Raw genomic sequence first — 17,723 nt, forward strand, 5'->3', positions numbered from 1 at the left:
GGTCAAATTCATGATGTAATATTATGTAAATAGATGTACTATGATTTAAAAATGATGAAAATTGACTTAAGGAGGTAGATATATTAGTTGTAGGTGGTTTTGAGCTGTAATGAATTGGTTTCCTAAGTTTTAGAGGCAAGCTGTTCCACTGCCTACTTTGAGGGAAAATTTTAAGAACCCCCCCCCCCACCCCCCCAAATTTATATGTATAATAAATGGGCGAAACGCCATGGTATATAGGAAAAATGGAAGGCGATTTTATCAATAATATAATATGTATATATAATTTTTTGGCAAATCTCTCACCAGGCATGGCAAATATTTTATTCAATTATAAAATCTTGTAAGATCTTGGTGAGTCTTTCACTAAATAATAAAACTTTGTAAGGTCATAGTGAATCTTAGCATTGTAAACTCTTAGAGAATTTTTTGAAAAAGTATAAAATCATATATGACAAGAGCCACATGGTGGCAATATCACTATTTTTTTCACATTTCCACGAAATGGAACTTGTTTATAAAATTATAAAAAATCCAACCAAGTCCCTTATAATATGTAGGTAAGCTTATAACAGAGTCTGATACATCTACTATGCTTGTCTTCATTCAAGTGTCATAGCTGCTATACTTAACACTGTGAATCACAACTCTCTCAGAACTCAACTCTATAGTGTAATTAAGACCTTTGGAAATTGAATCTGACAAGTCTATAAAAAGGATTAGTGAAATAGAAGCTTTTGTGAATGAGCCCACTAATTATCACTGCTAAATAATCAATCCAGACTATGAAGTCTTCCATCTTGATCATAATCGTGCTCGCGATCAAGGGAGTGCGACCACCTAGCCTGACATAATGGCCATCATAGCTTCCAATAATCAACAACCACCTTGCAAGGACATCCTAGCTCATGTCTCATGAATTTTATTCATCAATCTTAACTAATATAAATCTTATAAAGATAATATTAGAATCCTCTTCAGATTCACTGTTAATACAAGGGTAAAGGAAATTTTCTAGCTCAAGGCACTAGCCAATACCAACTTTGGTATTTGTGACCCCTTTGTGGGGATGCACCTACCCTGCCCCGTTGGGTTTTTTCCTTGTAACATAGTTCAAGGATCACAAGACTTTCCAATCTTCCTACTCCATTAGACACACTTTATATGATATACATAGTGAATGGAAAAGAAGCATTATAGAACACACAATTTCACAAAAGGAAGAAAAATCTTAGCCAGTTCAATATCAAAATCTTAACCACTGATTAATAAAGAATAACAAGTAGTGTAATGAATTGTTCCGAGTTATTTATTTACAAGCTGTAAAGAATTTAGTGGAATGGAAAATATTACTTAGGCAACCCTTCAATATTTTATACTAATATGTCTGTGCATGTACATATGAAATTAAGAGCATTGTTGAATACAAAGTTTCCTTTTCTCTTGCCTCCATTTTGACAAATCAGTGTGAAATCAGTGTCACTTTGAATCTCCTTTCCTGTGTGGATGTTTTGACAAATCAATGTGAAATCAAAGTCACTTTGAATTTCCTTTCCTACGAGGGATCACATCCATAGTTGATTAGTAAAATATAATCTACTATATATTATGTTCAAGAAACTGACTGCAATCTACAATGGAAACAAGACCTCAATTCTTATTCTGAATTTGAATATCTCAGGACAACATAAGAGATAAAAATGCATATGGCCTTAGTAGCTAGAAAACAATCACTCCATCATTACAAGAGCACCTAGATTTCGACACTTAATCTAAATAATGGCACTAGTTGTAGTGCTTATTTGCATTAACACCATGGAAAAGCAACAACAATGTTTCAAAGCACACTTACTAGAAAAGTTGTAACATTCTGAGAATATTTAATGATAGCATTTGAACCTCATAGCTATGGTGGGGAAACTAGGGAACCCAAATATTGGAAGATATCTCATACCAAATCTGAGAAAAAAGTAAAGGGAAAAAATCAAAATCTATAAATCAAGCAATGAATTGTTTACAAATCAAATACAATTCCTTTAACTAAAAGTTAAATTGTGGTGATATATTTAAATATTTAGTAAGAGGGTAACTTCAAACCATGGAATATTACCTTTGTCATTATTGTCATCCCTCAGTGACTGAGATTACAAATCAATACTTATGGAAAAATTGTAAGAAACTATGTGAAATAGTAAAGCGTAACCTCTATTTTCAAGCACCAAAATCAAGACATTGTTACATCAAGAGCCATAATTGATACATAATCAATGAATCAAGTCCTTGTATGGCACAAGCTTGTTTCACAACCTCTATTTTCTCAATAACAAAATCAAGACATTGTATGTGGTTATTTCCAAAAGGAAAGTGCATTCTATTTTGGAAGATGATCTTATCAAAAGACATGGATTTATTCAAAGCTACAAAGCCTAATGGGTTACTGAAAAATAAGTTGGAATATGGGATCATGATACTTAAATTGAAAAAATATGCTTTCCTTTTAGAAACATTACAATTATACAATGTTTTTTGAAAGCATTAGAATTTGAAATTGGGCCTTTCTATCAAGACAAATTTTCATTAACAGAATGTACTTTCCTACCTGAAACATTGTAGATATCCAAGAAAAACTTGAAAAGCATAAGAGAACTTAGCATAATGTACTTTCTTTCCTTAACATTCTTAAAGAGTTGAGGTTCCCCAAGTCATTAGGTAACTTTCGAAGGAAATGACAATTAGTAATATTCCAATTCACAACTGAAGATGTGTCACAAATACGAGGGGGCATCTCCTCCAAATCACAAAAGTGCTCCAGGTTAAAATCTAGCATTATTGGAAGCTTAATGCTCGACTGGTTGTTATTGAACCCAAACATTTTTCCATTCTTCACTAAAATCTTAAAGATAGCTTCTCTAAGTTCTACATGACTTTACTATGCTCTTGAAGTGGGGGCACATGCAGGCTCTCCAAGTGAATAATATTAAACTAAGTGAAGATAAGGTTGATAGATCATTTAGTGTGGATCTCTTTAACCCATAATTGAATACTATGTCTCTCTTGAACCCATAATTGAATACTATTAGGACTTTCAAATTTTTCATGGAACTAAAAAATGTTGGAAGAAAGTATTTGCTTCCAAAAAGAGTAAAACTAAAGCCTCTGCTTGAGGACAATTGATGTCACACCACTAACACTTCTCCATGGAATCTATATAGGTAAACCACAAATGCATAATTCCATTAGAATATTGTGTTTATTGAATACACAAATGAAATCATTGCATTTCTTTAAAATATCTTTTGAAATCAAAATTACTAAAATTACATACCGATAACCTAGTGGGTGTAGGATAAAATTCACCCGTGTCATTCATAGAAAGCATGAGAAAAAACCTAATACTATATATAAAACCAAGAAAAATTCAAATTCATCACTTCTAGGGACCTCCTAACCACCCTGCCAATACACAAGTATGTTCCTGTTTGCAGTTAGAAAAATTACCAAAATTACAATCTGTTTACTCCAGCATATGTTGGAAAGTTATAGAAGGATGACTAGTGCAATCAATCCATTCCTTTTAGCCCTAGAATTGTTTCAGTTTAAAACAAAAGTATACAAATATACTTGTCCAATGTCTATGCTTTAACCATTCACTTTAAGATGTTTTTACAATATAATTTCCTAAGTCTATTTAATATCGTCATTATCATAAAAGCCAACCTATATCCATCTTAACTCCACATCTACCACTCTTAGGGGGATGAAATCTATTTATCCCTCTGAGCACTTAGTAGACCCATAATTAAGATGGATCTAAGATGATAGAATTTCCCCTTTAAATAGTCTATGCTCACATGAATACCATGGTATTACCATGGGTTATCATAAACCTGGAGCTTAAAATTACTATTAGTAATTTATAAAAATTAATAAAATTAATAGTTGAATTTTATTTTATTTTTTATTTTAACCAAGCTAAAATGTTTAACATACATTAAATTACAACATCCATTTTTACTCTTGATCCACCAAGCCCCGAGAGGGACCAAATATTTTTTCACTCTATGACGATATTTGATACCTCTCGGGGATTAGTAGATCCAGAGTAAAGATGGATCTATGCTGGTTTAATTCTCCCATTTAAATAGGCTACATTCCAGGTGAATACCATGGGTCAATACCATGTGGCATTTTGGTGAATACCATGGGTCAACACCATGTGCCATTTTTATTTTTATTAAAACTAATATTAGGGTTAATAATGCTTTTTTGCATGGTATTAATAACAATCTAGTCCATGTATTTGTGCCATAGTATTTTGCCCATAGGTTTCACCTAAATATAACGCATTTTTTGAGTGTTCGTAAATATAAGGTGACTTATGGAGTAAATATAAAAAAATGTTTTATTTGTTTACCATACCTCTCGTTTATTTATATTTTTATTAATTTACCATACCTCTTTTACAAATATGGTATTTGGCCCATAGGATTCACTTAAATAAAACCTCTTTCTTGAGCCTTCATAAATAGAATGAGGATTATGGACTAAATATAAAAAGAGGTTTTATTTATTTACCATACGTCTAGTTTATTTGTATTTTTATTTATTTACCATACCTTTTGAGTAAGTATAAAAAGAAGTTTTATTTATTTACCATACCTCCACTTTAATTATATTTTTATTTGTTTACACCCTTGCATGTATATAAGGTGACTTATGGAGTAAATATAAAAAAAAAATTATTTATTTACCATACCTCTCATTTATTTATATTTTTATTAATTTATCATACCTCTTTTATAAATATGGTATTTGGCCCATAGGATTGACTTAAATAAAACCTGTTCTTGAAAATGGGCGAATGGATTCACTTAAATAAAACCTATTCTTGAAAATGGGTGAATGGAAGGTTGTAACTCCTAGTTTCAAGGGCTAAATTTACCTTTTTTACCCTCTCTCTTAAAATAAGGTGGGCTATTTGAGGTGATTTGTAAAAATGTGCTATGATACAAAATATTCGCCCACTAAAAATTTAAAACCCCTTAATTTCGCCAAAGGGTGAACATTCGCCCCTAAAATTTTCTATGCCTACTTTTGTGTTCCTAGTTTAGATATGGTTGAAACCACCCCTTTTCTCATGGATTCGACCCCTAATGGATAGCACAGGTGGTTTGGATGTCTATATCATGTGTTTTTTCAATCATTTGTCAAGGTTGGACTCTTGTGGATGTTTGAGCACTATTGTACATCACATTTGTAGTTTGGCAAGGAAATAAACCAGTATTTTGCAGCATTTTGTGGGATTCTTGTGGCAAGGTGAATTAGTATTGTTTTCTCCTTTGTTATTTAGTTTATCGTATGTTTATGTGTGCCATTATCTCTCTCTTTTTCTGCATAACTAAATGAATCAGGTGTAAAGGTGGAATTCGTTGATGTTTCAGTGCTCTGCCTTGGGGTTTATTTAGTTTTACATGTTTTCTATTGTTTGAAGAGGAATCATGACACTTGCATGCCCTCTCCAACTCCTCACCAGTCTTTAGACTCACCATTACACCTAATTCAAAGTACTAAAACACTTTCCTACCTCGCCCCACAGAAACCTCTGCAAATCTGAGTTGATTTGCCGGACCCAAAACTGCCTTCCTCATTTGATCCAGTAAACAACCATAAAAATCAATCAAACTCCTCTAAGCATATACCTAGCCTAAAATTAGTATTTACATCAGTCATCTCAAGCCTTACTTGCCATCTTTCCTGAGATTGACAAGGAGAGATCCCTCTCCCGACCTGGTAGGTCTAGCTACCAGGTTAAGCATGGTTTGATGTTACCCTAGACCTGCCTTTCTCAGCCTAAGGTAGATTTAGGCCATAACAACTGACTTAAAAAAAAAAAAATACCTTCAATTTCCACTATTGTGGATTGATTCTCTACTTGGCATCCTTCCAACACTGCGTTGATGCATGGTATATTCTTGGCTACGTCATTGACTATAAAGGCCTCCTACCGGTGTTTTAGATTTTGCATAGTTTTGTTACTGTAAGTGAAATTTCTAAATAAATTGGGCTCTCCACAACCCCAATTCCTTGGAGGTTCTCTATCCTTACAATTTCCCCTTTGTTGGATGTGGCATGTTTAGCTCTGGTTTGGAACTGATTATGTGCCCTAGATGTTTGGTTACCATTTTTGCTCTGATTATGACTCTAGTTAATCTTTCCAAATTGTTTAGACATGCCAAATTTCCCACTCTTTTCTCCTTGATTCATGATGTTTTTCTTCTTGCCCAATCAGGATTTTTGACTTTCATTTCTCTACCCTACCTATTGATAACAAATTCAAGCCTTTCTAATTACCTCATCTATAGTTTTGGATTATCGTATTATATTCTCTCCTTAAATCAAAGTAAAAGACAATTTAGAAAACATTGTACCTTTTCCTTTTTGTCTTTTAGGTATGGCACGTACTGTAATAGATGGGTGAAATTTGTAACCAATTCCTCCATTGACATTTGTCCCAACTTGAAGTCATGAAATTATTCAGCATTGTCCTCAAAGTAGCATTCAGTTTAATATTTTCCCTTAAACAACCTTTGAAATTCCTACTAGTAAACCTCCTTATTTTCTAAATTATGAATGGTTCTCATTTCCTGCCACCATAAAGAGGCATTTCCTTGTAGTTGATAAGTATCCAGCTTGGCCTTTAACTCTCTAGAGTAATCGTATAGATGGAAATATTTTTTGATGTTAAGAAACCAAGCGTCAACTACTTCTTTTGTCTCCCCATCCAAAGTTGGGGATCTGATTTTTTGGAACTCCCCATGAAGTTTTACTTTGGGCCTTTCCCCACTTTTTTCTAAATTTTGGAGGAACTATGCTCCTTAGCTTCACCAGCCCTTTCACTTTCTGTCATTTCTTTAGTAGTTTTTTGTTTAGAATTTTCACCTTGATTCTCCTCATCTATTACTATTTCTACTATCTTGGGGTTCGATTTATCAGTTAAATTTTTAATCAGTTGTTCCTATTCAGCACTCGTTTTCAAAAATTGTTCATGTCCCACATGAAAATTTAACAATTTTGTTTGCAATTTTTTCACCATATCAAGCATCTCTCTGGTAGGTATTTTCACTTGTTGTTCCAAGTGCACATAAATTTATTATTCTCTAGTATGTGTGTCTTATGGTTCAGCGTTTCTACTTATCATGTACAGTTATTCTCTCTCTCTCTCTCTCTCTCTCTCTCTTAGAGAACACAATTATTAATTAATTAGCATAAGTGTAGTCAACTCTAAGGCCACAATATTGTAACTTAGATCTGATACCACGTATAACATCTCCCCACCTTGAAGTGATAAAATTATCCAAAGAAATTTGGAAATTTGGAAAATGACATGGTATTTTTTTTTATAAGAACACTATATACTCAATTTTCATTTGTTCACTTAAAGATTTAAATACATATTCCTTTTTGGTGTACTAGTGGTACAACATGGTTCAATCCACATGGTCTTGAAACTTTATATTAGCAAAAGTGGCAAGGAATCCAACTCTAACCGTTATTATCTTAAAATATGTATATACATATTTTTTTCTAGCTTAGTTACCATGGTTGGCATAAATTTATTCATAATAATTATAGTCATTGTACATGCCATTGTACAATATGTAATTTTATAAATTTGGGAACACTTGGGAATTTATACCCATACCCTATACAATAAGTTATATACATACATATATACCTATATGTCTGGCCCACATTTTAAATCTCATCTTGTATAAGTTAACTAGGCTTAACGAGAGATTTTTCGGCGTAAATCACATGATATTTCTTTTGTTGACGCGTTTCGAACCAACCAGTGTGATTCATCGTTAGGACAAGTTGAAGAATCAGATCAAGCTATGCATGTTAACTAGGCTTGTAATAACCTGGACTAGCTCTAGTCCTTATAAACATGGTCATACTTTACATAAATTTATTTCATATCACATTATAATGATGTTTATGGTGCTTGTTCTTCCTCGACTTGTGGCTTATAATGTGTTCCTCCTACAATTAATTTATGTGTTTCCTTGCACCTGCAACGTTTATTCATGTCACAGTGGTTTATATATTTTGGATTATTCTAGCCACTTGGTTGGTTTCCATGTCCACACAATCACATGCAAATAGGAAGTATGGTATACAGCCTAATTCCCTCATGGAAATATCAATAGTTGTCATTTCCAACAGTCACAATTAAATAGTATTTTTTAACGATAAAAATTAGATGGGTGGGGATTAGGGAAACCACCCTACCTAGTCTTGTTGACGACACTCATTGTTCATGAAACTTCTTGGAGAAAATATCTCTGCAAATTCTTCGATTTTATCTCAAACCCTAACGGTTTCTCACCTAAAATTTTTGGTGAGGGTTGTGTGCAAACAAAGTTGTCAGACCTTGGGTTAGATACTATAAATCTTCTACATTACCAGCATAATTGAGATGTTTTTTCCTGATAAATTCTCTTATTATAGTTCTTTAATTTTTCTTCACTTTGTTCTATTGCTACTCTGTTTGATTCTTTTGAGATCTCACTTGGTTAGTTTTAAAATAAATTTTATAATTCATAAACCAATGTTAGATTGGAAGTACGGGGAGTTATGTGCTTGATGGTTTCATATTTGACACCTTGGTTCGATACCTGATTTGAGTGTTTCAGTTCTGGCTTCATCCAAGATTGATATGACAATTTCCTTGAGGTAAATCGACCTCTTTCAAAACCTACCCTCTTTTCGAGGGTTTTCTCCTTAGGGTATATTTTTCAACTCTCACAAGGGTTTTACATGTAAATGTTTTTCCTCATTGATTTTCTCTTTTATGTTAGGTTTAGGAGCAAGAGAAGCAACGACTCTTCCTCAACCTATATAGGAATTTTTGAAACGAGTGTATTTTTTTTAAGTTTCTTGTTACATATCCTCTACTAATTTCTTCACATAGTTTCTTTATATAGGTATGTCTGGTTGTTTCCATAATATCAACTTACAAAGAAAAGGAAGTTCGGCTCAATTTTCCCTACCACAGGATGTCCAACTCTGACATTAGGTTCTTATTCATTTGTTTTATTTATTATCAGGTTGTAGCATCACAACACCTTGAAGTTTCCCTTAGTGCCACAAAGACTATTGAAAAACCTAGTTAATATTTAAGGTTGGGCTTGTTCTAGACATAACCCTCATTATGTTGTGTGACAAAGAAAACCAAAAAAAAAAAAAATCAAGGTTGCAAGCCACTCTTGTAAATGTATATACCATGAAAAAAAATGTTAGTACAATGTTGAAATTTGTTACCAGTAAGACTTAATACTTTGAGATCCCGCGAGGACCAAAGGTTTTAATGATTATATAATTTCTATTTTGATTTAGAAAATTTTGCACAAAAATTTGTATCAGAACTAGTGAATACTTACTAGATATGGTTATGGTCAACTTGTTTTTTTTGTATATCAACTCTAGATTTTTCCCTATCTATTATCATAGAAGAGAACATTTTTATTTTCATTATTGTTTGCACAATGAACTATACATTTCCAGCTATCAAATACTTATGCAGTTTTTACCTCTCTCTCTCTCTCTCTCTCTCTCTCTCTCTCTCTCTCTCTCTATATATATATATATATATATATATATATATATATATATATAGATACCAACAGCTCATTCAAAAAAATATGTGTGTACATATAGTCTTTTTTAATTCTAGAGATAGTACTCGTTCTTTATTTTTATTTTATAGAATGCAATAGTTATTTGTTGGACACCCCACCTTTGTAATGGGGAACCATTGTTGGTTCTTTGAGTCTTAACCCTCTATCTTGGGATTGTTTTGGACTTGAGAATGAAGTAATTATTCTCCCAGTCAATCCTCTAACCTACACATAATCTCAAATATTTTGTCCTTAACTAATATTGTTATATATGTATGTATATATAAATACACTTACAACAATATATGCTCTCCATTTTCTTCTTTAATTTCACCAGATTCTCAAAGATTATTTTTTTCCAGGGTTTTGGTATTTCTACCTTAACCCAAAAAACCTCCACATTAGGCCTATGCATCAAAGCAATGTGCAAAACATTGTTAGTTTGCACCAAAATTCTCATTTATGCATATACATGTACTTATAACTTCTAGCATGTGCCTTAAGATTTTATTCTACTTTTTCTTTTTTTATTTCAACTGTCATAACTCTTTCTTTTTACTTCTTAAAAATAGAAAAGTGTGTACTTATCTAAAATCCCTTCAGGAACAGGCTAAATACCTCCACGTTCCACCCAACCTTGAAACAATTTCTTTTATTGGTTCCCCCCAAGCTTTCCTCTAACTATCAGGAAAAACTTTGCAGATGTTTATTCTGAATTTGCACCTCATGGACCCTGGTAGCATCCTGCTAATTCTCTAGGTTCTACTAGTCTTTCTCTCGCACTGGTGATATTTTTTTATCAAAAATGTCTTTATCTCCCACAGTCCTTTTTAGCCTTTTCTTGAGAATATTAACAAATCAAAATTAATTTCTAATTTCATTATTGAAAAATAATATTTACATCAACATATCTATCACTTGCCATTTAATTTATTCAACCAGTAATTCAATAAAACAACTCATATAGTAATTTTCCCATAGGTATTACAATTATATCTCAAGAAACATATAAAAAAGTAGATACATGGCCTCCTAGGAAATCTCTTCTATTTGATGGTTCGTCTCTATGATATATATGTGCGCCCCATTTTGGTTTTTGGTCACTATTTTACTCTATGTAGCTCCTTACCCCTCACAATGCAAGCTAGGTTATTCCCTTTTTTAGAGTTGTTGTGCACTAAATGAAAGGGGCCCACCCCCACCAGGTCATAGTCTCCCTTATTCCCATCCTCGCAACCTAAAGTTATGAAGTTGATTAACACAAAAAATAATATGTCATGGCATACCTAGCAACAAAGTATTAGCACTTACATGTTTTCAAGCCACTCTGTTTTAGCTCGAATAACTCAAAAACATACCCATAATACCATTATGACTCTTATTTCATGACATCGCACATAATATTCACTGCAATTTCAATGTTTATTGTGGCATTTCGAAAATCTCACTTCTGGGTCATCTAACCTTTGGCCAAAATCATTCATTACTATTTTGTGTGATATTTTAGCTTCTCATGTATAAATAAATGGACCAATGGTGACCCTATTCAAGCCTGTTGTGCCCTATGAAATTGTTTGTATGAAAATTTTACATTGCATAAATGCATCCAATATTCAAAGAAAATTTTTCAAGTCATGGAATGATTATTTTGCATGATAGTTTAAGCTCAATTATCTTACATGTTTTAAAATATTTGGTCATGTACTCTCCTCTACTTACAACCACTTTATACACATAGTCCCATACTCCTCAATGCACCATACAATCACATTCACCCAGCTTCATCACAAAAGCATGTTAAACAACTTACATGAAAATATTTTTCATTACAAAGTGCTTATGGATGAAGAATTTCTCAAAATGATTTGGGCTAAGTTGTCTTATCTATTTTGGCTACTTACTTTATTAAATTTTTGGCCATTGAATGTGTTAGGCTAGGTATTGTTAACTCCATGAATAGTTTTTCTATTGAGAGAAACATTAATATATACAATGGAGAGGTAGACCCTAGGAATTAATATTCCAATGTCTCTTTATCTTCTTATTTTCATATTTACAATATTTTCCCAATCCCCTAGGATTAGGTGTCAACATTTCCCACCCCCTCCCCCCCCCCCCCCCCCCCCCCACCGCCCTTAATTTGAAGGGTTGTTTGTAAGTCCAAGCAACATTCTAAATATTTCAAACTTTTCTCTTCCAAGCATTTTGGTGAGGATGTCTACAATCTGCTCATTTGTGGAACATTGGTGTAGGTGAATAGTCTTGACCTCAACATGATGTCAAATCAAATGATACTTTGTATTGATAAGCTTGGTTCGATCATGGAACTTTGGATTCTTAGCCAACTATTGTAGAAGTATTATCAATTAGAAGAGGAGCAGAATTCATTTGTTTCTCCTGCAAATCTTCAAGAATTTTCTTGAGCCACACAATCTCCTTGGTTTGCTTTTGCAAATGTCACATATTCTACCTCTATTTTGGAATCTACTTTAATTGATTGTTTATGTGACCTCCAGGAATAACTCCTAATCCAAGACCCATAACATAACCTAAAGTAGATACTCCATTTTCTATATCTCCATCAAGTTTGAATCAAAGTATTCAATCAAGTTGAAGTCGTCCACCTGTGTATATTTGAGTCCAAAGCCTTGAGTTCCTGCCAAGTACCTTAGAACTCTTTTTGTAATAAACCAATGAATCTCACAAAATTTTTGCTTGAACTTGGAAAGGATTCCAACAACAAATGAAATGTATGGTATGGTAGTAGTGAGGTTGTTAATACTTCCTACGAGTTGTTTGTACTTATTTGCATCCTCAAAATCATTTATTTCTTTGGTTTTGAGCTTTAAATTGTGTTCCATTGGAGTGATCAGAGGATTGCATTTATCCATGCCAAATGTTCAAAAAATATCCAATGTACTTCTTTGGAGAGAGGAATATAAACTTTTGATGTTGGGTTACTTCAATACCCAAATAGTATTAAACATATCCCAAATTTGACATCTCAAAACCTTTCCTTAATTCTTTCTTTATGGATGCAATATAATTTTCATAGTTCCGTATCATCGGTAGATCATCTACATACACCACATGATATACAATTTTTTTTCCAAATTTCTTGACAAATAAAGTTGAATCATCAAGATCATTGTGTTTGAAATTTAGTTTTAGAAGATGCTAATTCAATTTCTAATACTAGGCTTTTGGTCCTTATTTGAGGCCATACAAGGATTTGATAAGATTGCATATTTTGTGCTCTTGTCCCTTCACAACAAATCCTTTTGGTTGAGACATAAAAACATTTTCTTTTATATCTCCAATCTAGAAAGTAGTTTTTTCGTCCATTTGATTAACTTTCCATCCATTATGAGTTGTCAAGGCAAAGAGAGTCTGGATGGTATCCCATTTTGTTGTGGGGGCAAAAGTCACCTCATAATTGACCCCTTATTTATGTGCAAAACCTTTTTCCATGACCCTTTATTTGTGCTTGTCAAGTGAGCCATCTGATTTATACTTGTTCTTCAACACCAACTTGAAGCCAATCGGTTTGGTTCTAAATGGAGGTTCCACCAACTTTCAAGTTCCATTCTTTATCAGAGTATCATACTCATTCTACATTGCTTCTTTCCAAGCTTCTTTAAAGAAAGTTGGTTCAAAATTAGTAGATAAATTTAATTCACAATCATAAGAAACAACCATATTGATAGTTGAATCAAAATCCTAGATCACCTTCATTTTGCCTAGTTGAACTTCTTGTTCCTATCTTTCCAACCTCATCGGGGTTGTGAAAATTTCAACTTCTATTGCAACAACTGGAAATTATTCTCCTAATTGTTAATTAATTTAACAATTTATTTTCCCACACAAACAACAAATAATTATCTACTGCAATTTTCACCAAAAAATTCTGCGGAGGATAAACTAGAAACTGGGAAATATTCTAGCACACACACATCAAAATTAACACAGTTAATTTTGAACTAAAGTCTTTGAAAAAACCCAACTTGGTAAAATCGGTGCAATAGTTGAGGGTTTTATATTATTATGCACCAGTGAGAAATTCCAAGTACAATTGGATGTCGAATCTGACTATCCTACATAAAAAAATACTGGAAAAATTATCTAGATGGAAATTACCCTCACTTAGATCAATCTTGACACTTGACTACCACTGAAAAGCAACCTGTCCAACTGGGCCTGCACAGGCTCTGCATCAACCTGAAGCTATCTACCACACGTGTTTCCTAGATCAACTACTAGTCAAATTATCCTTCCTGTTGCTGACTAGGAAAACACTTCTCCAACACTCCGGAACCTTTTCCCAACCTTTGGAGCTAAAAATTTCTTCCTTCCTCAACAAATTGAACTGCCCAATGAAACCTGTGCACTACCTCTACGCAGCTTCTTGGAGAAATTTTGGCCTTTCTCTGCAATGCACTTCATCAGATCTGGAAATCTTCCTCTGACTCATTGTCTTTGCTTCCCTACTAAAGCTTGAACTCTTCCAGCATTGTTGGCTCTCTGGAAAATCAAACTCTCCAAGGGAATCTAACTCTTTGTGGTTCTCACAAGTGTGTTCTCCATCTACCCATCGACTTCTTATAATCCTTTGTTGGACCTCCAACGACCAATATTAAAACTTAATCAAGGGCCCATATTAATTCATTGTCGATCTGTGTGAGTTTCTAGATGATTCACACCTCATCTCAATGTATTCTGATCAATTAAGTAGATTTCCTCAGTTTAGACAAGAAATATTAAAATATAGGCTAATAATCTAATTGAGACACTTATATGTGGAATTTCCAGAAATTATTTATGGGTTATGGAGAACTCATTTGTGTTAGCATCTCCACAAGGTTTCGAGGCTAGAACACCTTTGACGCTACAGAAACTAACACTCCCTCTTAGCAAGGATGGTGTTCTCTCTCCTATTGCACACTTTTCCACAACACTTTGTCTTTGTATCACTATCTATCATATTGTTTATGTTTGGACACTTCCACTAACCACCAACTACTATGTAACTTTGATGTTTCATTTGTGTTGTTGTTGACACTACCATACTACTACCAACCTTGCATCTGCACTGCAACTGTCTCTCAATTGTTTTTACTACTACTGTAACAGCTACAACTAAGAAACATCCTAAATACTAAATCATTTGTGGTTTTTGCATCTGTCTCCTGAGTCCTGACTGCTACTAGTTGTTGCATTATCCACTAAGTAATTTGTGCTACTATTGAATCTGCACTATGCCACTATGCATTGCTACTAACACTACACTGCGCTCCTCGACATCTCACTGCTACTAGTCTACAACTATCACTCAGGAATCTAACTACATACATTGACATTGATCCATCCATACTATTGAATACTATGGGCCCCCATATCAAGGTAATGATCCATGGGCAGTGTTGTATATGTTTCTCGAAGGTAGTTCTTGACTGTGAAACTGCGTCGAGAAACCAACTCAACCAAACTTTAGGTTCAAGTTGTCCCTCGAACCAGAGGGAGCTCCCTCAAGTGTTACGAGGCTTTTTTTAACATTGTTCATTATCACTAGACAACAACCTATGAAGCACAATATCCATATCTATGATTTGCATAATTGGTTGTTGATGAGTATCCAATCTCTGCTCAGAAATAAAGCCCTCTCTTGTTGAAACTTGATCAAAGTGCCAATGTCCACCTTTGACAGAATAACATGACTTTAGAGAGTTTGGTAGAAGAACAGAAGAGAATATATGATAATTGAACATTCATACTGAATATTTAATAAACCAAATATAGTATATGCATGTAGAAGAATTCTACAGCAAAACAAATATACATTCAAGGGATGATGGAAGGAAATAATTAAATGATGCATAGAAGTTATTTTAAATAGACTGTTCAATTAGCTAGTCTCCATAATGATGGTAAATTTGCAGTTGGTTGTCAGGGAGGTTGATACTCAAACCTAGCCTTACCCTAAATCCTATGTTACCTTGAATATATGCAGAAACAGATTATGAAATCACTGGAAAAACATACAAAATAAACAAATTTTGTCATGAATTGGAGCTAGAAACCTTCAATTAAAAATAATGTAATAGAAGTCTTTACAAAAATGGCAGAGTTTTGGCATCAAAATCCAACCCTTTTACAAGGAAAATCAAATAATATATAAAGAATTACATCAAGATAACGGTGTCTAGATTTCTGGAATAAAAATCTAAACAATATACTAAAAATAAAAACAATCTCTAAAAAACTACAGGAAATTTGGAGTTGTTTGCAAGTCTTCTGCCTTGAAATCTTGAGCTGCTTAAACTGTCTGCTGGAAAACTGCACTTTGATCCTCAGTTTGTTGATCTTTTGTTGTTAGGTGTTTTTTGAGTGCTAATATATTTGCCTCTAAATATGAATAAGAATGACTACTGATCTTCCTCCTCCTTTAGATGCTAAAATCATGTCCATAATCTGGTTGACTGATCCTTTTTATAGAATTGATTAATCCCTTGTCTTTTGATAAAATCCTTTGATAATTCAATTGATTATCTTTTAGGTGCTTAATCATTGTCATAAAATTTGGAGATGATTTGGAAATCATTGATTTTTTCACTCTTTAGTTTTCAAAAATATTAATTTTAAGTTTTTGGGAATAAGATATTTTAATAAAAACATTTCCCAAAAATCTATAAAATTATATTTCCATATTTCCATAAAAATAGATAATTCTTGCCTGTGGTTTTGAAAAACCATCTCTTCAGTTTAAACCATGTCTTGTTTTGACCTGTAAAATTGTTCCTTTCCTCATGAATTTCATAAATCAAATCCTGAAATATTTCCTTAAATAACATTTGTTTTGTAAAACCATCCATTGTTTTCATATTTAGTTTTGCCCACTTTTGTGATACTTATGAATAAATGAAACTTCATAAATAATTCTCATCTTTCTATGAAAACCATTTACTAGTTTGCTTCCCATGGTTTTGAAAACCATATCTCCAACCATGTTTGGTAAATTATGAAAATATGTTTTCGACTCCCCCTTTTACTTCTGTAAAAAAATTATTTTCACATGCATTTTCCTCTTTAAAATTCTTTTTCTCGTTATATCCATAGGAAATATTTCTTTATAACATTGGAAACTCCATTATTTGTATTGAAATGTAGTTCTAGAACATGTATGCCCTCATGAAAATATTTTTTCCTCTTTATAATTATTTTTCTCCTTATATCCATAGGAAATATTTATTTATAACATTGGAAACTCCATGATTTGTATTGAAATGTAGTTCTAGAACATGTATCCTCGCACGAAATATTTTTCAATTGCTGACCTAGCTTCTTCTTACCTCAATCTTTCACCCATAATCTCATCTATAATTTTCTAGCGCCATACCTCACATTAATGAATTAAAATCCATATGGTAAATGGTATGGAAATGGTATTACGGGGGGGTAGTAGGTTGTAAATGGTTTAGGAAGGGGGGGTCTGTAAAAGTAAAACAACTTTGCGGGGGGTAGGTTAAAGGTTGGATAAGCAGCCCCCCGCGCAAACCATAGATTTATTACTTCACACATCTCGAGGTAATGTATATAATGGTGTATTAATGTGTGAAATGTAGAGTGGGGACATAGTTTTGACTTGACTTATTGATTTGGCTTAGAGATTGGGGCTAACTCAATATTTTTAACATTTAACATAACTTTAATATTTTAAATAAATAATTTTACAAAAAAATAAATTATATATGTTTTATAAAATTTAATTTATTTAAAATCAAAACTATTATAAATAATACCCCAAAAACTTGTATAAAAACCAATTTTTCCACCGACATTTGCATATGCCCAAGAATCTGACTAGGAAACTAATTAGCAAATTTCGAAAAAAAATGTAGCCTTTCTTTGACAAGAAAAAGCTACAACAAGGAGGACACCTCAATGGACCTTGCCTAAGTTTGTGTTGGTCTGGTACTATAGCTCCATATCGCCCCACCTCTCTCCTAGAGTTATAGCTGCAAACATTGCAAAAACTTCCTCCAACTT

Source organism: Pinus tabuliformis, chromosome 8 (assembly GCF_031772625.1).
Source record: "Pinus tabuliformis cultivar Carrire ecotype Pingquan chromosome 8, CPIR1, whole genome shotgun sequence".
Lineage (NCBI taxonomy): Eukaryota > Viridiplantae > Streptophyta > Pinopsida > Pinales > Pinaceae > Pinus > Pinus tabuliformis.